The sequence below is a fragment of the Myotis yumanensis genome, unplaced genomic scaffold (assembly GCF_028538775.1).
Source record: "Myotis yumanensis isolate MYYU_CA2020_CCGP unplaced genomic scaffold, mMyoYum1.0.hap1 SCAF_8, whole genome shotgun sequence".
Taxonomy (NCBI): Eukaryota; Metazoa; Chordata; class Mammalia; order Chiroptera; family Vespertilionidae; genus Myotis; species Myotis yumanensis.
This window is the reverse complement of record NW_027223759.1, coordinates 53,681,997-53,705,564: the sequence shown is the minus strand read 5'-3', so window position 1 is coordinate 53,705,564 and position 23,568 is coordinate 53,681,997. Positions and strand designations below refer to the sequence as shown.

The 23,568-nt window shown below is 37.2% G+C and overlaps 1 protein-coding gene and 1 pseudogene across 7 annotated transcripts in view; one reads left to right on the top strand and one right to left on the bottom strand.

Moving 5' to 3' along the window:
- The first annotated feature begins 408 nt into the window (after positions 1 to 408).
- Positions 409 to 23,568, top strand: part of TANK (TRAF family member associated NFKB activator) — a 102,164-nt gene continuing 79,004 nt past the window's right edge. For 3 of the 7 annotated variants that reach the window (XM_070422877.1, XM_070422873.1, XM_070422878.1), the window contains exon 1: positions 16,250 to 16,371. The gene's annotated coding sequence lies outside the window, so the exon portion shown is untranslated. Of the gene's footprint in view, positions 625 to 16,249; positions 16,372 to 23,568 lie in introns of those variants that run through there. The other 4 variants (XM_070422875.1, XM_070422874.1, XM_070422880.1 and 1 more) reach the window with 4 other exon arrangements.
- On the bottom strand, positions 5,228 to 5,916 carry LOC139015775 (thioredoxin domain-containing protein 9 pseudogene; annotated as a pseudogene).

Sequence of the window (23,568 nt, the reverse complement as noted above, 5' to 3'; positions counted from 1 at the left end):
CATAAAGCAAAGACAACTAGTCTTTGCCTTCTGCTTATAAATATACTACTTAGGGGAGAGAGTGACTTCTTAAAAGCAAAAACAACAACAACAAAAAAACACTATTTGTCAAATAAACTTGCTTTTTAAATTTTCTTACATGAAAATCTGCTTAAACCTAAAATATTTGTGTTTATAATTTCTGGATTTCTCTTAAAATGCCCTAACTATTCAAGTAAAGTGTCTTTGCTTCAAAAGGAAGTCAGAACGACAGTCTGTCACGGGTGGTTTACAGAACAATTTCTGGTGTCTTTGCTTCATTTCAATATGTTGCCATGATTGGCCGTTGATAGTTACAAATAAGGAAGTTTTCAAGTCAGGGGATTTCTCAGTGGAAGTTCCCAGTTCAACACAAGGGAGAGCTCAGGGAGGTTTGGGCAGCATTCTAGAGCCTGTGTATAAAGCTTTCAGACTCTGTAACTGCCCACATCTTTAAAGAGGAATAGCCTGTGAAGGAAGACTTGTAAGCTGAAGAAGAGGTGACCAAAAACTTCAGTCGTTCCTATTGATTCGCAACCTAAGCAAGGTGGCCAGGATGTCTTAAACTGAAGTGTGGCTGACTTGTTCTCCTCTTGCTTCTGCTAAGTGAGTAATTTATGACATGATTCAATAATACCTTTGTATTTATTGTCATAGTTAGAAATTTGACGTTTACTAAATAGGGTCCTTAGCTAAAACTAAAGGAAAATTTAAAATACTGTGATTTTTTTACACTTTTCCCAACATTTAAAATAAAATTGATGTCTACTTGAAATGATCATTTTTTTTCGTTTATATCTGGAACATACACCTTCTCTGAGTGGTTTTATAACAATGTAAGACTTAAAAGATATATAGTTAGCATAAGTTAAGTTGCATATAGCTTACTAGGTTGAAAAGTACACTAATACTATATATAGTCATGCTTCTTTTGGGTTAAAATTTTAAAGATCAATTCCGGTCTCATCCAGTGTATTCATTCAAACATTAACTAAAGTTTATATTTTTCCATTTTCTAAGAAATACATGTTAATGAATATATCTTTACAATAAAGTATTAACCTCATGGAAAACTTTTCATTTCCTATCTTAAAACATTTAAACTTACATAATTAGAGTGATCTAGTCTTCTTCTATTACCAATTGACTTTTATGTTCAGAAACAAAGATGAATACTAAAGATTGTATAGTATTTTCTTAAGTATTTTCTTAATGATAAGCCTAGGAAATGTTGATAGTTCAAAAAGAGTAAACATCAAGAATCATTATCACTATTGTTATATTAATAGCTGCCATTTATTGAGTGTCTCCTGGAGGAAAACAATCACAAGATCTTCCAGTTCAAGGCAGAACCAGGGCTTAAACATCATCTCATATCACTTTTTCCATGGCTCTCTGATTCCACTGCCCTGCCTTCTTACAACATTAAAACAATATTTTGAGATGTCTTATCTGAACTGCAAAATGATGGGGGAGAAAGGAAGATGACCTAGCCAAGAGCCCAGAGCAGCCAAGTCATTCATTGAAGCTTAGAAATTATTTCCAGGTCTCCCTTCTCTTCACTCGTCCACCCCATTTCCTCACTCCCTCCAGGGTGCACTTTTACCTATTCACGGGTGTCTATCTCCAGGCAGAAGGGATGTGGGCTGTATATCAAGTCCAACCTGACTGAGGTTCCTGCTAGCAACTGACCAGGGCCCTGAAGGAATGTCCGGTTACTTCTTTTAAACACTTGTGACAATAAAAGAGATGGCCAACTGGAAGATTTAAAACAAATCTGTTAAATTCCTCCCAAAAAGTACTGGTTGGGATTTCATAAAACATATACTTATTTGATGAAAAGAATCATTCTTACAGTAGAGAACTTGCCTGTCTGCAAACATTCTTTCTCTCCATGTACTTAAGCCCTCAGAAAACATATAGGTCTTTGTTTATAGTAAACTGTATTTCAGCATGTTTTATTTTCTTTTTGTGGAGTGGTGATTTTAAAAAGTTCTTGATTTCATAATTTTATCTTGCATTTAGCCATTATATCAATCCTTTATTCTAAATTATTTTAGGTAACTTACATGTCATGTCTACATAGAAAAAATATAATTTCGTATCCTTTTTTTTCTTCTCACCACATTGTCCAGAACTTCTAGAACAGTGTTTAATAACAGAAGAGATAGCAGCCAACCTTGTCTCGTTCTGATCTCAGTGGGAATTTCCCTAGTGGTTAACATTAAGAATGACGTTGGCTATTGGTTTGAAGTAAATAAGCTTGTTATAAAAACCAGATAACTACCAAATACATTTCTAACCCGAGTTTAGTAAAGGTGTATCAAGACTTCATGTAAAACTATATTCAATGTCTTTTTTATATCATTAGAAACAACTGTATGGTTTCCTATATAGTTTTAAACTAAATAGTACTGTGCTGTTACACAATACAATAATTTCATTTTTTAAAAAATTCTGTGATATCAAAAATCATGTCCCCAGTGAAAAGGTAGATTTATAGTTATAAAGTATATATATTTTTTGCTCTGGTTAAAATAATAAATTGATCAAAACCAACCAAACCAAACCTACACATTTCCTCATTTTCTCTTCAATCCACACTTCTTAGATGCCTCTCCCCTATTATTTTGGCTTCACAATTTAGTTCACAACTCAAATTAACAGAAAAGAATGAAAACAATGTGTCACAGCCAAAAAGCCCTCTCCCGGCAGAGCAACCAGATACTCAAACAAAGCAGCTGTTCCTGCATTTTGTGCTAGAAGCTTTCTCCCTATTATGACAGCGCCAGTTGCAGACCACAATTCAGTTACAACCAACAGTGGTATGCAAAATGTGTCCAAATTCACTGATCTTACACCAATGTACGCTGAATAAGAAATGTCTGTAATTTACTGAGAAATTTTGCTTTCATGTTCTTAAACGAAATTAATCTGTATTTTTTATTTTCTGATTTAAAAAAATACCAGTTTACCATGCTTTCAAAAAGTTTAATGGGCTTTATTTGTTCTTTGAAATGTTTAATGAGCAAACCTTAACACTATTTATCCTTGGCACCCACTTTTGGTTGTTTTGTTCATGTGATTTTTTTTTTTTAATCAAATTTCTCAAATCTATTAGTATACATGGTATTCTCTTGTACTTTTTAAAAATCATCTCTATAACTATGTGGATAACCCTTTTTCATTACTTATTTTGATCATTTATGTTTTCTCTCTCTCTTTTTTCTTTTTTCCTGATTGGACATTTCAAAGAGTTAATTTGGATGTATTACTTCTATGGTTTTCATTTTTTTAAATAATTAGTTTTTTTATATTTATTAATCTTTCTTAATGCTTTATTTTAGAATATTTTACTTTTACTTTTCTGTTCTTGAGTTGAATGATTAGTTCATTTATTTTTTCTTTCTTGTTTTGTAATGAAAATAAGGCTAGGAATTTTCTTTGAGTACCATTCTAACTACATCTCACTTTTATATGTCACTTTCACATGGCCATTATTTTATGTTTTTTTCATTGTAGCTTTATTTCCTCTTTGATCCAAAAATTACTTAGGATAATAAAGGGTTTTTTTAGTTAACAGGCTTTATTTTTTAGAATAACTTTAGATTTAGAGAAAAATTGAGCAAACATTACAGAGTTTTCATATACCCCATCACACACAGTTTCTATTATTAACATCTTACATTAGTATGGTACATTTGTTACACTTAAGGAACCAATATTGATACATTTTTACTAACTCAGTCCATAGTTTATTCAGAATTCCTTAATTTTTCCTTTTTTCCCCCTTTAAAAAAAATTGAGGTAAAATTCACATCACATAAAATTATTTTGAATACTATTGTAAATAGAATTATTTCCTTAATTTCATTTTTGGATTGTACATTGATGATGCATAAAAGCACAACTGATTTTTGAGTGTTGATCTTATATTTAGCAACTTTGGTAAAATAATTTGTTCATTCTTATAGATTCTATGGAATTTTTTTATACATAAGACTAGATGCCTAGTGCACAAAATTTGTGCACGGGTGGGGTCCCAAGGCCTGGTAGGCAATCAGAGCCGATTGGAGCCTTCTGGCTGCCAGCCAGGGCCTTCCTTCATTCTGCGCCACCCCCTGGTGGTCAACGCATGTCATAGCAAGCGAGCGAACTCCTGGTCTCCTGGTCGAACTCCCAAGGGGACACTTTGCATATTAGCCTTTTATATATATAGATAATATCTGCAAACAGATATTTTCATTTATTCCTTTCTAATTTGGATGCCTTTTATTTTTTTTTTCTTGTTTAAATGCTTTGGCTAGAACTTTAGGACAATGTTGAACTGCAGTGGTCTTGATCCTGGTTTTAAGGGGAAACCTTTCAGTTTTTCACCATTGAGTAATATGTTAGCTATGGAATTCTCATAAGTTCTCTTTATCATATTGAGGAAGTTTCCTTCCATTTCTAGTTGTCTGCATCTTTTTATTTAAATCATGAAAGGGTGTTGGATTTTGTCAAATGTCTTTTCTGCATCAATGGAGATAATCATGTGGGGTGGGGTTTTTTTCTTATTCTATAATGTGGTATATGCCACATTGAATGATTTTCTTCTGTTTAACCACCCTTGCATTCCAGGGATAAATCACATTTGGTCATAATGTGAAGTCTACTTAATATGCTATTAGTTTAGTTTACTAGTATCTTGTGGAGAACTTTTGCATCTTTATCTATAAGTGATTTTGGTTGTTGTTATTTTTTTATCAATTCTTTAATAGTTATGTAAATTTATTAAAGAAGTAAAAAGTGTTTATAATTCATTTACGAGTGCAGTCTGTTACACTATTAAATGTTACTTGACCTGTTGCATAAAATAAATAATGCATGAAAATTAGTCCTGAAACTGTTCGCTGAAGTTCTATTTCCAAACCAGTGGATTAAAAACACAACTTTGAATGGTACAAAGACATAAAAACTCATATTATGATAAAATCAATTGCAAAAATAGAGAATCCACATCCTACCCGAATAATATAAGAACTCAGCAGTTTTCCGCAACTTAAACATGAGGTCCACACAGAACATATTAAAGATATCTTTCAGTGTGATGCAACTGTATAAAGCTAAAATAAGATCATTAGATGACAAATGTATCAAAAGTCAACCGAATTTAGAAAATACATCTAATTCTAAAGTAAGCAGAAGTAAAAAGTCAGTTTACAAAGAATTATAACTGCTCTCCATCATCAGAGTCCAAATCATATTTCTTTCCTTGATAGTTTTCTTTTCCAGCTTTGGGAAGTCTGTTCCAAATTTCTTTTGGCTCTGAAATGGTAGCTCCATTAAATTACCATCATAATTAAGAATATCAGAACAACTAAGCCTCCATTCTAAAGTTTCTGTGGTGAAGTCATCTGTATTTTCTAGGCCAGTAAGTCAAGCAACATAATCTTGTGTTTTTCCATCTTTTACCAGTGCCAGTGTGGGAATGATTTTGATCCTCAGTCTCAAAAAAAGGAAAGGTGCTTTTCTACATTCAGCTTCAAAAATGTGGTCTCCAGACGTTTCTTGGACAATATTACCAAGTGAATGTCTAGCATTTTACACCTGAATGTGGAGTCTCTGTAGAAATGGCAACCCACTTTTTTACTCTCTCTGACTTCTTGAAAAAAGTCTCTCTCGCTGGGGATTTCTCTGTAGTCCCCAGGTCCTTTTTGAAAGTCATTCTTGTTTCTGCTGTTGAGCTTTTCTTAGTGCCTCAAATCTCTTTTCTTTGAGGTGTTCCAATTCATCCTCATCCATCTGATCCAGTTTCTGAATTTCAGCATCCAAATGTTCTTCCACTAGTTTGGTAGTCTGAAGCAACTGGTTCTCCAGGACTTTTAAAAACATCTCAACAGATGCATTCGCTTCCATTCTTTACAGTTCAGCCTTGCTGGGCTCTTGGCGATACCTGAGAAACGACGGACCAGTGGCTCCAGAAGAACAGTCCGCTCTGGCTTCAGCCTCGAAACAACTGCTAGTGGCTAATAACCGGCTGTCACTTTTACCTCCAGATTGGCCGGGGTCCTTCTATATCTTACAGCCTGTGACCCTGAGGAATTGAGAGGGAAGAGAAATATTGGTTTTTAGTTTTGTTTTATTTTCGTGTTTTGTCTGACTTTGGTATCACAGTAATCCTGGCTTCATAGAAAGAGTTAGGAAGTATTTCCTCCTCCTCTGTATTTTTTAAGAGTTTGAGAAGAACTGGTGTTAATTCTTCTTTACACATTTGATAGAATTCACCAGTGAAACCAACTGGTCCTGGACCTTCCTTTCTTAGGAAGTTTGTGATTACTGATTAGATCTCTTTGTTATAAGTAGGTTTATATTTTCTATTTCTCCTAGATTCCGTTTGGGTAATTTGTGTGTTTCTGGGAATTTGTACATAACTATTAGGTAATCTAATTTGTTGGCATATGATTATTCATCGTATTCTCTTATTATCCTTGTTATTTCTGTTTAGTTGGTGGTAATGTCCACACTTTCATTTCTGATTTTAATTATTTGTTGTTCTCTCCCATTTTCTTATAAGACTAGCTAAAGATTTATTGTCAAGCTTTTCAAAAACTGATTTTGACTTCATTGACTCTACTGTTTTTTCACTCTTTATTTCATTTATCTCTGCTCTGATCTCTATTGTTTCTTTTCTTCTGCTAGCTTTTCTTCTTTTCTAGTTCTTTGGTTTGTCAAGTTAGGTTATTGATTTCAGACTTTTCTCTTTTTTAAAAAATGTAGATGTTTACAGCTATTCATTTCCCTTAGAGCACTGCTTTCATTGCATCCCATGAGTTTTGGCATGGTGTGATCTATTTATAAGTAAATCTAATTTCCCTTGTGATTTCCTATTGATCCATTGGTTAAGAATGTGTTGTTTAATTTGCACATATTTATGAATTTTCCAGTTTTCCTTATTTTATTGATTTCTAGCTTCATTTCATTTTGGTTGGAGAAGATATTTTGTATGATTTTGATATTTTAAGTATATTGAGAGTTTTTGTGGCCTAACATTTAATCAATCATAGAGAAGTTTTCATATCCACTTGAGAAAAATGTGTATTCTACTGTTATTGGGTAGATTGTTCTATATATATATATGTTAGGTCTAGTTGTTTATACTATTCTTCAAGTCCTCTATTTCCTTTTTGAACTACTGTTTTTTTCTATCATTTATTAAAAGTGGTATCTCCTTGACCTAGCCGGTTTGGCTCAGTGGATGGAGTGTTGGCCTGCAGACCGAAGGGTCCCAGGTTGGATTCTGGCCAAGGGCACATGTCCGGGTTGTGGGCTCGATCCCCAGTAGGGGGCGTGCAGGAGGCAGCCGATCAATGATTCTCTCTCATCATTGGTGTTTCTATCTCTCCCGCTCCCTTCCTCTCTGAAATCAATAAAGAAATATATTTAAGAAATAATAATAATAAAATAAAAATAAAAGTGGTATCTCCAACTATTATTCTCTACTGTCTATTTCTCCCTTCAGTTCTATCAATATTTGCTTCATGTATTTACAGGGACAGGGGGTATTTGTTTGATGTGTACATCTGTATAATTGTTATATTTTCTTGATACATGACTTTTATCACTATAATGCCCTTCTTCATTCTTATATCAGTTTTTTATGTAAAAGCTATTTTATCTGATATTAGTATAGCTGCTCCATCTCTCTTTTTGTAACTATTTGCATGGAGAATTTTTTCACGCTTTTACTTTTAACTTATTTATGTCTTTTTATCTAAAGTAAGTCTTTGTAAACAACATAAACGTAGTTTGATCATGTTGCATTATCCATGCTGCCAAGCTCTGCCTTTTGGTTTGGGAGGTTAATCTGTTTACATTTAAAGTAATTACTGATAAGGAAGCCTTACTTCTGCCATTTTGCTATTTGATTTCTGTATGCCTTACACCACTTACTTCCCTCATTACTGTCTTCTTTTGTGTTTCGTTAACTCTTTGCTATATACCATTTTATTCCATTCTCATTTGCTTTTATATATTTTTTAAGATACTGTCTGAGAGGTTACTATAAGGATTAAAATTAGCAACTTAAATTTATAACAATCTAATTTGAATTAATACTAACTGAACTTCAATAATATACATTCTACTCATATACAGCTTGATTCCTTCCCTTATGTTGTTGTAATCACAAATTTTATCTTTATACATGGTGTGCTCATTAACATAGATTTATAATTATTTTTAAGCATTTGTTTTTTAAATTATGTTGGAAATAAAAATAAGACTTCAAACAAAAAATACAGTCACGCTGGATTATATATTTACCTATGTAGTTGTCTTCACCAGGATTAATTTTTTGGTGTGGATTTAAATTATTGTCTAGTAGACTTTTATTTGAGCCTGAAGGACTCTATCATTTCTCATAGGGTAAGTCTACTAACAACAACTCCCTTACCTTTATTTTTATCTCAGACTATTTCAATTTCTCCTTATTTTTGAAGAATAGTTTTGCCAGACATAGAATTCATGGTTGAGACCTATTTTTTCCAGCACTTTTTAATATGGCATTCCATTGCCTTCTTTCCCTCATAATCTCAAAGTGAAATTGTTTGTATTCTTACTGAGGATCCTTTGTTCATAATGAGTCATTTCTTTCTTACTACTTTCTTACTACTTACTAGTTTCATCTTGGGCTCTCGACAGTTTGATTATAATGTACCTCAGTATGAATCTCTTGTGCTTATCCTACTGTTGTTTATTGAGCTTCTTGAATGTGCAGATTCAGTCTTTCATCAAATTGGGAAATTTGGGGCCATTATATCCTCAAAAAATTTTTTTTCTGTTCCTTTTCTCTCACTTCTTCAGAACTTCCATAATGCATGTGTTGGTTCACTGGATGTTGTCTCACATGTCTTTAGGCTCTTTTTTCTTTATTCTTTTTTTTAATGCTCCACCAACTAGATAATTTCCATCGCATTATCAACATATTCGCTGGCTCTTCTGCCTCCTCAAATCAGCTACCAAGCCCCTCTAGTAAATGTTTTGTTTCACTTATAGTATTGTTCAGCTCCAAATTTCTATTTTGTTCCTTTTAATAGTTTCTACCTCTTTACTAATATTCTCATTTTTTCCATTTATCATTTCCTCATTTTCTTTGGTTCTTTGTCCATGGTTTTCTTTAGCTCTTTGGGCATAATTAAGATAGTTGATTTAAAGATTTTTTTTCTTGTAAGTCCAATGTCTAGCTTTTCTCAGGAAGAGCTTTTAAAGACATTTTAAATGATAATTACAACCACTTATTTGAATTAAAAATAACTATATGTAGAACCACATACTTAAATTCCAGAAATTATCTTTTAGTTAATATTATTGAGTTTCTTCGGTATACCAGGCCCTGTTTATATATTATCTCATTGTACATACACACAAACTTTGAGGCAAGTACTACTATAATTTGTATTTGACAGATGAAGAAATTGAGGTACAGGGCTAAGAAAGTCATATTGTAAATAAATGACAATGCCAACATATGAATGAGACAATTTTAACTCAGAATTCTTACTTATTACCAATATGAATTACCTATCTCAGCTTGAGTTTGGTTTTGCGGGGGAGGGAGGACAATGACCAGCTAGGCCTCAGACTGGTGTTTGTACATATCCTTAATATCATTATAATAGCCATCCTAACTTCAAAAACATCTACATGGCCCTAACCGGTTTGGCTCAGTGGATAGAGCGTTAGCCTGCGGACTCAAGGGTCCCAGGTTCGATTCCGATCAAGGGCATGTACCTTGGTTGCAGGCACACCCCTGGTGGGGAGTGTGCAGGAGGCAGCTGGTCGATGTTTCTCTCATCGATGTTTCTAACTCTCTATCCCTCTCCCTTCCTCTCTGTAAGAAATCAATAAAATATATTTTTTTAAAAAAACATCTATATGTGCATATTGGAATTTTAAGTGTGGAGCATGTCATAGAGTGGAAAGGACAGTGAAATAGGGATCTATAGCTCAGCCCATAGTTCTAACCTGGAAGGGGAGTCAATTGAGGTCCTGCTTAGAGTCAGTCCAGTTAGCCGAGGCCTAACAGACGAAGTAAAACATGAGGAAAACATGTTCTGGAATAAGAAAACCACATGAGCAAACACCTGAAAAAGACAGAATAGGGAGCATTTGAAGTATTGAAAAAGCCCCAAATCAGCGAGAGGAAGAGAGAAGATATGAATCTAGAGAAGTAAGAAGAAGTTTCAAGGTTAGAGTTTGGATTTTATTCTAAGGGTGATATGAAACCAGTGAGTGATTTTAAGTGATACAGGAACATAACATTTAGAATTTGACAAGAGTAAAAGTGAGGAAAACAGTGAGAAGGCTGATATGGTAAATATGAATTGATAGTGGCTTGAACAGGGGTGACAATAGACATAGTGACAATGAGGCCAGAGTGTGACAATAGGGACACAGAGTATATGCAGCAAGAAATGTTGCAGAGGAGCATTTACATGAGTTACCTTATTGGGTGATTGATTAAATGCTGGGAAGTAAGAGTATTATGTTATATGATCAATGTTTTATTTTCTTTCTTCTATTTACACGATAAAAAATGAACATATAATTTTTATTCTACTTGTACTTATTTATCTTTACATTTAAAAAAGCTAAAATAATATATGTTCAATTATAGTTAGAGTGAGATCCTATCTATCATTTTCTTATTTCCACATATAAAATATAAAAAATGAGTCAATTAGAAATTTTTACTTCCTGCCAGCTTTCTTTCACCACTTGAGTTTTTGTTGCTATAATTAGGAAGTTTAGAATATGTCATTATTAAATTATTTTTTATACTTATATCTTATGTCTTAAAAATTACTTTGAAATTATTTTTAATATTTTCCTTATGTTTGCAACAAGTTTTTACTTAATCTAGTATTTAAATTATTTCAAATAATTATAAATATTTATTTCATATCAGAATTTCATCTTTGGTTTTTTTTATTTTGATTCCCTTCTTGACCAGCTGAAGTATATCTTCAGTTATTTCTGATCCCTGAAGTATCTACAAATGTCTTTGTTTTCCTTTCCTATGTGAATGATAACTTGTGTGGCTATATAGCCTTTGTATAGACAGTTCCCAAACAACTGTAAATGTTATTCTACTCAGCTTCTGAAGTTTAATAATGAAGATGACTTTTCTATATTTTTTCTTCCTTTGCAAGTAATTTCTTTTCTGCTCAAATTCTTGTTGATTATTTTTCCATACTTTAGATACAGGCAGTCTTCCCTCACCCGCTGAAGCCTGGACGAAAGCCTTTCCAATGTGTTTTCAGAGTATCCCACACTTACCCCTATTGTAATATTGTAATACCACATCGTGCAGCAATTGCCTGCTTCTGATACGTAGCTCATTCACAAGGCACTCTAAGTTATTTGGTTAGGAATGTGTCCGGCTCTTCTTTGTATTCGTAACAGTTAGCATATGTCAAGTACTCACAAAAAATTTGCTGAATAAATTGATAAATCATTAATATCACATTTTTACCAGAATAGGTCAAAGTTTGGTCTCTTTTCTTTAATATTTTTCAAAACTCATTGAGTCCTTTTCATCTCTGCTTTGGACTAAATTATTACTTCAGATACCTTTTTATATATCTTTGGTTGCTATTTCTGTTCCATTTACTCTGATCTCTTCTGAAGAAGTTGGAGCACTATTTTTCTACTATTTCATGCAATGGTTTTCATCTATTTGTCCTTTACATTTACATTTTTATAGAGTTTTTTAAGCTTTTACTCTAAACATTAATTTAATATTCTGTAGTACTGATCCCTTCCTGGATTATGTCTAAATAATATTTGAATTTTGACATTGCATATTCTATGTCCTTATAGCCTTAACTTACTCAATTTGTTTTTATTTCTCCCTGCCACTTAACTAGGTCTCTCCTTATCTTAGTCTAATACCTTGTATTTCATCTCCTGTTTCATAGAAAATGCAAAGCAGATTCTTTCCATTTACTTATTTTTTTTTCTGACAGTGGTCAGCACCTAACTACCTAACAGTCCATTTACTTATGCTTCTAGTATCATTTTCCAAAGTGTTCACTTTCTCAGCATGTTGAGGATTCTCTCCTACTTCATTCATGCAGCATAATCTTTTAAAAAGGAATACTTTGTCTTGGATTTACTCATTCTAAGCCTCATGTATCCTTTACTAACCCAATTTATGGATTTTCCTTGATTCTCATTATTATCTGCCTGAATTCTACTAGTTTCTCTGCACAGATCTTGAACATAGAGACCGTATACATGTAGAGTTCACAGCTAAATTTTTGGCCTGAACTTGACATTTAACAATTTTGTCACCACAGGTATTGGCTTGCGGTGAGACTCCTCATCCTAATTGCCTATTTTACTATGAAGAGACTAATTCTTAGTTAATCAGAAACAATCATTTGTTTTTTCCTTGGTTGGAACCATATATGAAAAATTAAACTCCCAGTGAGAGTCAAACACACTGTTCTGTCTGCCCAGCCCCTTTGATATTTTGCTTCACATATCCTTAAATACAGAGCATCCTATCTCTCTACTCCCATTGGAATCATCTTGCTATAATCCAAACCATAGCTCCAAAATGGGTAATAGAGAGAAGTGCTAATGGGGGATATTGGGGGAAGGAGGTGTAAAATACTACTTGTAGATTACACGTAGTAGTGGGGTTACTGTCAATTCATTCGTATGTACCATGAACCAGATAGGTTTGTTGTTGTTTTTAAATATGTTTTTTTATTGATCTTAGAGAGAGAAGGAAGGATAGGGAAAGAGAAACAGAAACATTTATTTTCCTTCAGGCCAGCAGAGTTGGTCACCTTCAAATAACAAAGTTCATATCCATTTCAGCCCCCACAGTTCTTGCAAATGGTGGGAAATCCTGTCAGATTTTGTCACCAGGGTTACAGCTACTCTTTTGATGCTTTTAGTGGCTTAGAAAAAGGCACCCCTCTAGGGATGATTCGAGCCCAAGGGGCAAGTGAGCACCTCTGTCAGCTGGGTACACTGAATAGGGCACAGATTGCTCAGCCATACACCTGGTTATCAATCCTGCCTTTCAATGCTATTATGAGTTCTCATATTTTCCTGATTTTTCATTTAGTTTAGAGAATCTGAGTCACAAACAGCTAGTCCAGATGTCATCTTAAATCAGAAGTCAACCAGATTCTATTAATAATGATATTTCACATCTATGATTTGAGTGAGATCATTGATGCTTACCTGACATTCCAAGTTGTAGTATTTATACTGGCAGCTTTCCTTGTCCCTAGATTTATATTTAGAACTCACAATAAAATATTAAGTAGTTTTGAAAATAGCTTCTAAAATATTTTTAATAAGTCTGCAATTCTCATTTTCATCCCAATCTACCACACAGTACTGCTTGCTAACCTAAGGTATCTATAATAATAAAAGACTAGTATGCTAATTAGACCAGACAGCCGAACAACCTTCCAGACGTCATTCCGGACGTCCTTCCAGATGAAGCTGCAGTTTTGGGGGCAGAGGCATAGGCTGTTAGGGGTGATCAGGCAGGCATGCAGAGTGGTTAAGGGCAATCAGGCAGGCAGGCGAGTGGTTAGGGGCAATCAGGCAGGCAGGCAGGCAGAGAGGTTAGGGGCAATCAGGCAGGCAGGCAGAGTGTTTAGAGGTGATCAGGCAGGCAGGTGAGTGGTTAGGGGTGATCAGGCAGGCAGGCAGGCAAACAATTAGGAGCCAGCAGTCCCGGATTGCGGGAGGGATATCCGAGAGGTCCTGGATTGGGAGAGGGTGCAGGCTGGGCTGAGGGACCCCCCTAACCCCCGTGCACGAATTTCGTGCACCAGGCCTCTGGTCTATAATAATAAAAGCGTAATATGCTAATAACACCAGACAGGGGCTGTGCGGGCCAAAGCAAGCTGCCGTAGCTGCGAGGGCTAAACCTATAAAATGTATGTTTGTACATAAAACACTGAGCATGAACCTTAATGTGAACTATGGGCTTTGAATGATAATGATATGACAATGTAGGTTCATCTATTGTGACAAATGTACTACTCTGCTGGGAGATGTTGATAATGGAAGAGGCTTGTGCATGTGTCAATGTAGGGAGTGTATGGGAATCTCTGTACCCTCTTCTCAATTTTGCTATGAACCTAAAACTTCTCTAAAAAAATAAATTCTTTTTAAAAAGTTTTGTATTGTCATGTTTAACTCAATAACTTATTACAAGAAAACTGTTCAACTGGTCACAATTTATATACAAGAAGTTTGTGTTTGTTTAAAAAAGCCTTTAAAACTATATTTTGGTTTTGACTTTTAAAAGGAAGCCCAATATTTTAAAATGCACTGTCAAGTTTTTAAATCCTTGGACTTACTAGCTTAAGGAAAGAAGTGCAAACATCAGGAGTGTAGGGAGAAGTTGGGGCAGCTAGAGCCTGATCCCCCTGCTCTAACAGAGAAAAAAAATTATATCACAGGAGGAGCAAGAAGCTGGACTTCCCCGGGGAGACAGCAACTTCTAAGTTATATGGACTATATAGCCAGGAAAAAAAAAAGAAGAAGAAGAAATTCAAGAACTCCAGAGCTTGGCTTAACATTTTCAGGATAAAGAAAAAATTATGAACTGAAGACCGGTTCAGGCATGGCGTGGCCAGGATCACTAGGACCGGAGAGTTTATGACTTAGAAAATTTTGTCAAGTCTATGGATATAAAGTTATGTTCTAGAGTAGGCTCTGCCTGACAAAAATACATAGTATTCATGGTCATTTTTTCTTGGCTTTGTGTGTGGTGGTGAGGTCTTTTTCAAACACCATTAACCCACATCAAATATATGCAAAAGCAGTGAGAGTTTTAAAAACTATTTTTAAATAAATAAGTGAATAGGTCTTTATCATGGAAGCTTCTGAGAATGCTACCTGCTTTCAGCCAGATGTAATCATACTGCAGTCAACATGGAGAGTCCCAGCCTTCGGTGTGATCAGGAAGCTGCCACATGGGCTGTGAATTTGACTACTTTCATTTCCTGAAAGGAATCCCAGGGAAAACCTTGGTGATGGGAAGAAGCCAGCATGATGCGAGTGACTTGGGACACCACCTTTCATTTGTAGAGCATTCTATACTTTACCATGAGCTTTTGCTTACTTTATCGGATTGATCTTCTCAACCATCCATCCAGTAAAGTAAGTTATTATTGTCCCCCTTTGTCAGATAAAAAAAAAAAAATGAAGGTTCATTAGGTTAAGCAACTTGCCTTAGCCTGTAGGTGTCAGAGCTAAAACTGGGAGTACAAACATTTTCCTTGAGTTATCTAAAATTTGTATCTTGGACAATATTCAAGCATGGCTAGGAAATGGCAACATCGTGGGAAATTTCCTAATAAAGATTTGTTGCCTTTACCAACCATTCAAACTTTAGCAAGTACAGTTAATGAAAGGCGTTACTTGTTGGGGGGGAAACCAAATGTGTGTGTGTACGTGTGTGAGCAGTGTTTCTCAGAGTGTGGACCTTAACCATATCCACACGAGGATCTGTCGAAAACACAGGTTCCTTGGCTTCACCCAATTCCTCTGAATTCTAGGAATCTCTATGGGTGAGTTGTTAGAACCTTCATAAGCTTCTCGGGTGATTCTGTGTTCGCTAACTCACTACAGGGTGGTTTTAGACCTGGTTGGTTATTTATTGTTCGGCAAAAACCTAACCAAGACCCTCAGGTGACCTTTATACTTGACATTGGTCCTCTTTCAGTGGCAGTTTTCCGTGCAGAGCAGTGAGGGGCGGGGCTGCGATGGGCGGGGCTTGTGTGGGTGGGGGCGGGGGCGGGGGCGGGGCTGCTCTGGCGGTGCTTGTGTGGGCGGGGGGCGGGGCTGCGCTGGGCGGGGCTTGTGTGAGCGGGGAGGAGCGGGGCTGCGCTGGGCGGGGCTTGTGTGAGCGGGGAGGAGCGGGGCTGCGCTGGGCGGGGCTTGTGTGGGCGGGGGGCGGGGCTGCTCTGGCGGTGCTTGTGTGGGCGGGGGGCGGGGCTGCGCTGGGCGGGGCTTGTGTGAGCGGGGAGGAGCGGGGCTGCGCTGGGCGGGGCTTGTGTGGGCGGGGGGCGGAAGCGGGGCTGCGCTGGGCGGGGCTTGTGTGGGCGAGGGCGGGGCTGCGCTAGGCAGGGCTCGTGTGGGCGGAGAGGGGCGGGGCGGGAGAGGCCCGGCCTTGCCCCGGGGGGTGGGGGGGGTGCAGGGTGAGGAGTTAATGGCTCCGCGCGCCGGAGCTGCCCTCTGAACTGGAACGGCAAGCAACTTCCGGTTGGAGTCACTTGGCTGGGCGCCGCCGACCCGGATCGTGGAAGACCCACTCGGAACCCCTGAACTGTGAGTAAGAAACTTCGTGAACGAGTAGGTGTGTCCGACCCCGTCGAGCACGGCGACGGAGAACTTGTGTGTGTGTGTGAGTGAGAGGCATCCGCTGGCAGCGTGTTGCCGCAGGGAGAGGAACCGGGGAGCTGAGGAGACATCCAGGTCTCTGGACGGGGAGGGACTTGGTGCGAGAGGAGCCACCGGGTCTGCGCTCCGGGCTGGACCGGGAGGGGCTTTCCGGGCCCAGGACGTCCCCGCCGCGACGTAGCGGGGAGGGACTCTGTCGGACGCCGTCGTCTTCGCTGGGAAACCGGGGAGGCAGGGCTTAGGGGGCACAGGAGCTGCCTGCCAGAAGCTAGCACTGTCACGGTCACGCTTTCGAAAACTTTTTCCCCAGTTGTTGCGCAATTCTGTTCTCGGCTTCCCCGCGGGGTGTCCTCATCGTCTTGTCGGTGAGAAGTTGGGTAACTTCCCCGAGCGTCCCGGCGAGAAGGGGTGGCCGAGGCGGGAAGAGCAGAAGCTCACCCGCCGCCGGTGCAGGGAACCTGGTCGCTGGGTGGAGTCACCGAGTGAGTGGCCGCCGTGGGAAGCCGCGCTGGTCAAGAGGCGGGGAAACAAGCAAACATAGGGCAGCCTTGCTATGTCCAGTGTCACTTATCTCAGGTGCTTTTGACAAAGTTCTCATAAGGGAGAAATGGTAAGGAAGGAAGTGAAGTGACCTGAAAACGAAGGAAAATAAAATGATCTTTTTCCCCCCCGCCACGATTGGAATATACATTTCAAGCGAGAGGTAGCAGACAAGCATGCACTATGTTCTGCCGGAAAATTATTTTGTCCCTGATCTTTTGGGACGGGGGGAAACCCTAACATGATACAACCATGTACAAAGCTGAAAAGGAAACTCTTTCGCAGCCCTACCCCCAACCATGTACACCAAGGCCTTTGACATCTCACTCTTATAGGTACATAAACGTGTTATTTCACTTTCTTATGAAAAGGAGATTTTATATGCATACTATTCTGTTATCTGCTTTCTCAGATTAAAAAAAATACGTAGTGGAAGTCATGCTTTATGCAACACTACCTTATCTTTTTTAAAAAATATATTTTATTGACTTTTTACAGAGAGGAAGGAAGAGGGATAGAGAGTTAGAAACATCGATGAGAGAGAAACATCGATCAGCTGCGTCCTGCACACCCTCTTCTGGGGATGTGCCTGCAACCAAGGTACAAGCCCTTGACCGGAATCGAACCTGGGACCCTTGAGTCCCCAGGCTGACGCTCTACCCACTGAGCCAAAACGGTTATGGCAACACTACCTTATCTTAACGGCAGCATGGTATTCTTCTGTCTGGGTGTACCATAATCTAGTTGACTATCTCTTAAAACAGCCTGTCCGTACATTGCCCTTTATTCTTCACAATTATATTTTACTAAGATCCAGAAATATTAATCCTTTGTGAAATATATTTTCAAGAACAATCAGTCTTTTGGTTTAAAATGCCTAGGTTTTATATTGCTTAAGGTGATCCCCACTTAAAAATTATTAAAATATGTTTCTATATTGTCTAAATTTTTTAATAATTTTTATGCTTTACTTATTGAAACATCTGAGTTATTTTTGTACATTGTTCGAAATAGATATTTAGCCATTTTTCCTGAAATCAATTCTTTCCCCCAACTGACTAGGAATAATACTACCTTCAAATAGTAAAAATGTGTACATGAGTCTTTTTTTTCTTCTTCTTATTCTTCTGTTGCATTGTTCTATTTGTCTCTTCCCATACAAATACTAATCTCTTTGATAATGGCCTTTTTTAAGTAATTCATAAAGCAAGTCCCTCTTTTTCAAAATTTTCTAGAATATTGCACTCTTTCAATAAAATATAAACTGCTCATATTTCATTAAAATAATCCTGTTTCGCTATTATTTAATTTCCAATCAATTCTCTTTACCAAGAAAGTGTCTTTACTGTTTCTAGTTTAGTAGGATTTTTGCAGAGATTAGATTACGGATTGTGTGCAAAGTCTATTTTGTCTGTGCATTGGCTAGCACTTTGAGAGGACTTTTAAGTAATAGATGTTGATTGCTCATTTTGTCTATTTCTTCTTAAGATGCTGTCTTTTCATTACTACTTAACTAGATATATTCATCAGGACTGGAAGTTGAATTCTATCCTGTGGCTTTTTGGCATCTGTCATGGCCTATCATGTGTTTTTCTTCTTTGACTTATTTTAGGATGGTAAATTATTTTAGTAGATTTTCAGTTTGTGATCCAAGCTTACACCTGGTTATGGTGTAATATTTAAGCATATAGGTTCCTTTTGGTAGCAGTTTTATTTAAAATCAATAATTGAGTTTTATCTGTAGTCTTCTTTTTCTGTGTTATCTTTGCCAAAGCGACATCAGGGTTATGCTGGTTTCCTGAAAAGAACTGTGAAGAGTTTCTTCTTTCTCTGCTCTAAAGTAATGTAAATAGCATAAGAGCTCTCTGTCCTTTGAAAGTCTGAAAGAATTCACTCATGAAACCATGTTGGTTTGAAAGTACGTTGTTCTTAAAACAGCAACAATATTTCGCAAACAGATCCAGAACTTTACAACAAAACAAAAACTTATCAAAATCAATAAAAGGGTCTGAAACACCAATAATGTTGAGAACAAAGAACTGCTGTACTGATCCTGGTTGTTTTTATCCCTCTCCTTCCCCCGGCCCCTCTTTTTATGGTCAGGAAAATGTTGTAGGTAGACTGAGGCTGATAATAAAATTCCCTTTCTCACCTCTATTCCAGTTACAGTATAAAAGAAAAGGTGTTGCTTCTACATGGGTAAGGTATTATATGCCCTGAAAGAAACCAAGAGTGAAACTCAATTGAAAGAGCATCAGTTTCAGTTTGTTGTCATTAGCTTCCTATTTTTGCTGGGAAATTTCTTCCTTTACAGGTAATAACCAAGCTGACATTCTACTGTAGGCAAATCCCATAGGGTGGTTTCAAAATGAGTGAGTGAGAAAATACACAGGCTAAGCATGCTTGTACTTACTTAAATATAAAGTGGAAATCAGTCTTACAGTCCAGGTATGTGTGTGGTGTGTGCACACATAGAACAGGGCTGGCTTCTAAGGAATACAAACTATCTAACCAAAGACTACCTTTTCACTCAACTAATAGTTGACTGTTAATATGTGGCTAATAGTATATTATGTAATCTTTGGTAGAGTTATTAACTTATTTTAAACACTTTTTGATTACTTTCAAGGATATGAGCTTAGGCAGGTAATATAATTTAGCAGTGTGAACATGTATACTTCAGGAGACTCATAACGTGTTATTTACAGAGGGATGCAGGCATTATGTGAGTGGTTGGATATTTGAGTATTTTAATTGATCATCTATTAATCTAGAAAAAATAACTTTTTTTTCTTTTTTTTTTATTAAATCTTTATTGTTCAGATTACATTTGTTCCTCTTTTTTTTCTCCCCCATAACTCCCCTCCTCCCAGTTCCCGCCCCACCCTCGCCCTCACTCCCCACCCACTGTCCTCATCCATAGGTGTACGATTTTTGTCCAGTCTCTTCCCGAATCTCCCATTCCCCTTTCCCCCCCAAGAATAGTCAGTCCATTCCCTTTCTATGTCCCTGATTCATTATAATCACCAGTTCATTCTGTACATCAGATTATTTATTCACTTGGTTCTTAGATTCACTTGTTGATAGATGCATATTTGTTGTTCACAATTTGTATCTTTACCTTTTTCTTCTTCCTCTTCTTAAAGGATACCTTTCAGCATTTCGTATAATACTGGTTTAGTGGTGATGAACTCCTTTAGCTTTTCCTTATCTGTGAAGCTCTTTATCTGACCTTCAATTCTGAATGATAGCTTTGCTGGATAAAGTAATCTTGGTTGTAGGTTCTTGGTATTCATCACTTTGAATATTTCTTGCCATTCCCTTCTGGCCTGCAAAGTTTCTGTTGAGAAATCAGCTGATAGTCGTATGGGTATTCCCTTGTATGTAATTGAGTCTCTTTCTCTTGCTGCTTTTAAGATTCTCTTTTTGTCTTTTGCTCTTGGCATTTTAATTATGATGTGTCTTGGTGTGGTCCTCTTTGAATTTCTTTTGTTTGGGGTTCTCTGCGCTTCTTGGACCTGTAAGTCCATTTCTTTCACCAGGTGGGGGAAGTTTTCTGCCATTATTTCTTCAAATAGGTTTTCAATATCTTGCTGTCTCTCATCTTCTGGCACCCCTATAATTGGGATGTTGGTACGCTTGAAGCTGTCCCAGAGGCTCCTTACACTATCTTCGTATTTTCGGATTCTTTTTTCCTTTTGCTTTTCCGGTTGGGTGTTTTTTGCTTCTTCGTATTTCAAATCTTTGACTTGATTCTTGCGCTCCTCTGGTCTGCTATTGGGTGTCTGTATAATATTCTTTATTTCAGTCCGTGTATGCTTAATTTCTAGTTGGTTCTTTATCATAGCATTGAGGGTCTCATTAGTTTTCGTGAGTCTCTCATCAAGTTTATTGGCAGCTTCTAGCACATTATTGCAAGCCCTCAAAATTGCGTTTTTTAGCTCCATATCCTCCATTTCTGTCATGTTTTTTTGTCTCCGCATCTTTTATGCTTTCTTGGTGCACCCCCTTGTGGTCTTTGTGCGCAGTCTTGTTCTAGTTAAGCCTTGATTGTTGTAGTTAATACTAGAGGGATTTGACCACCAGGCCGACTGGCTGTGAGAATCAGCTATGTGGAAAACTTCTGTCCTCAGGGGAGGTGCTAATCTCGAAAAAATAACTATTGACATGATTTGAGGGCATGCTTCATAGCAAAAACTGCCTGTTTTTTAAACCATACCCATTATGCAAAAGTAAATGGTAGATGAAAATAGATAGCCAATTGATGTAAAACTTTTCCTCTGCTATGGCCTATGCTTGCTGCAATGGTTTTCAATCATGGGGCAAGAGGAGGATATTGTCTGGAATGAGGTATGGAGAATTGTTCCCATGAATGGCAGAACAAACAACAGGGAATTTTGCTATGAAGAGAGACCTACTAAAAAAGACAGAAATCAGGAACTCAGATCATTTCAAAGTAATATATTATTTAAAATTACTTGAAGAAAATCAACTGTTATTGTGGGATATTTAAATGGTTTTACTATTCCTAGCCATGTATTATGTGGCATTTCATAACATCATATATATGCTACCCCTAAACTAGAAATGCCTTTTCTTTGATATTGATGTTTCTCAACCTTTTTGAGTCCATATTTCCTTTTTTATAAACATTGAAATCTCACAAATATTAGGAGATTGTAATATGTGCCCTTGCTTCCAACACAGACCTCTTATGCCTCCTCATACAGAATATAAGCTTTCTCTTATAGTTTCTCCATTCAAGAATATTCTAAGGAGCCCTACTTTATGTGATTTATAAAAACAGCATTTTAATATTCAATAGCCACTTTTAAACTGCATACCCCACCCCATCTCCAGATTCTAACATGGCACCTACTCAGAGGAGAGGATACCCCTTACAAAACTGAGCAAGCTAACTGAGTAGTACCATGTTTATGTTCACCTCAAAGGGGTACACACATGCCAGTTTCCCTTTTGGTGTGATATTGTTTAGTTGTGTACTTCAACCCATCACATTTGATAAATTGTCTGAAAGAAATTTTATACAACTGGAGAAGAAAAGGGAGTGAGGCAAAGCTGAAACTCATGGGTGTGGTCTCTGTGAAGTCTTCTTTTAATTCTCAGAAGATAGCACAAAAAGTTTCACCAAGTTCTGACATCCAGCCAAATGGAGAACCTGGTCTGGGGAGCTTTCAGTTTGATCAATGAAGTTGTCTTACCTTGTTTATCCTTATGCATTTAGCCAACCAGCTTATGGAAAAAATACAAAATCCAGATTCTGACGATGCTGGCTCTGTAAGTTCCCATTATTTCAGCTGTCTGAGTAGGACACAGAAACAGTATAGTGCAGTGTGCTATGAGTATATCTATAACCAAAGTTTACAACCAGAAAGGTGAGACTAGAAATGCAAGCTGTCATTTGGGGAATTGGCTGCTTTTGCCATGGAGCTCTCTTAAAGGGGGGAACGATCTTAAGTAAATGTTACGAGTGACAGTTTTCATCCATTTCCTTTCTTCAAATAAGGAAAACACACATACTTCTTTAAAGAGTTACCTTAACTATCTAAGACAGAGGGTATCCTTTTATTTATGCTTGTGTACTACATTATTGACTTATTTTCTATTTGCCTCTGTTGTTTTTTGTGGGTGAGAAGGCCAACAGAACTCAGATACAGAAAAGATAGGATGTATCTCTCACTTATTTACCTCTTTGTTTGCTAAGGTGGCAACTTTTCTTATAGAATTCGTACTCTTATTATTCATACCCCAAGGGGTTGGGAAAAGCAGGTGACTTTTCTAGGGCACAGTGGAAGAGGAAGCAGCTACTTCAGGTAATTTCTATCCTCAATCCTGAAACTGCTTTAGATTTAAACTGGCCTCTCACAAGTGTGAACACTGGCAGAACACTTAGAATAGTGTTAGCAGTGGGGGAACCCAGCAGAGCGGTCTTTCCTATCTCCCAAATCACTCACGCTGTCTATCACCCCACAAAAAGTAGATCTTATTAAAGAATTATAAATCATTCTGGGGTGAAGGTGGTAGGAATCTACCTTTAAGCCTGTGTTTCTTTTCAATCTTGAAATGCATATGTACGTGTGTGTATAAATAATCAGAATTGAGCTGCTCTGGTTAAACTGGGCAATTGGTGATGGAACATTGTTTGGCTCACACAGTCCTAGTCTCAGTGGAGCTCCATAAGCACCATTACTTACCTTGATTATTACTTTATTTATTCAGGATTGGTTACCTATCACTTGGCAGCATAATACTGATTGCCATAGACAATAGGCTTAAGATATTTTATCTATAAAATAGGAAAAGGAGAAAAGAAGTTCATTTAAAATTGAAAAGGAGGCTGGGAGGAATTAGAGTACCACTTTAGAAGTTTCAACATCCGTATAGTTGGAGTCCCAGAAAGGGACACAGAAGAAATGAAATTGCCCAAAAAATAATTCCAGAAAATCTCACAAACTGAAGGATGAACTTCCAGATAGGTTAAGTACAAAATCAGGAATCAAAATGTCTCTGGATTTCAACAAAAACAAATGTAAGTTAGAAGAGAGCATAGCAAGGCTTTCCAAA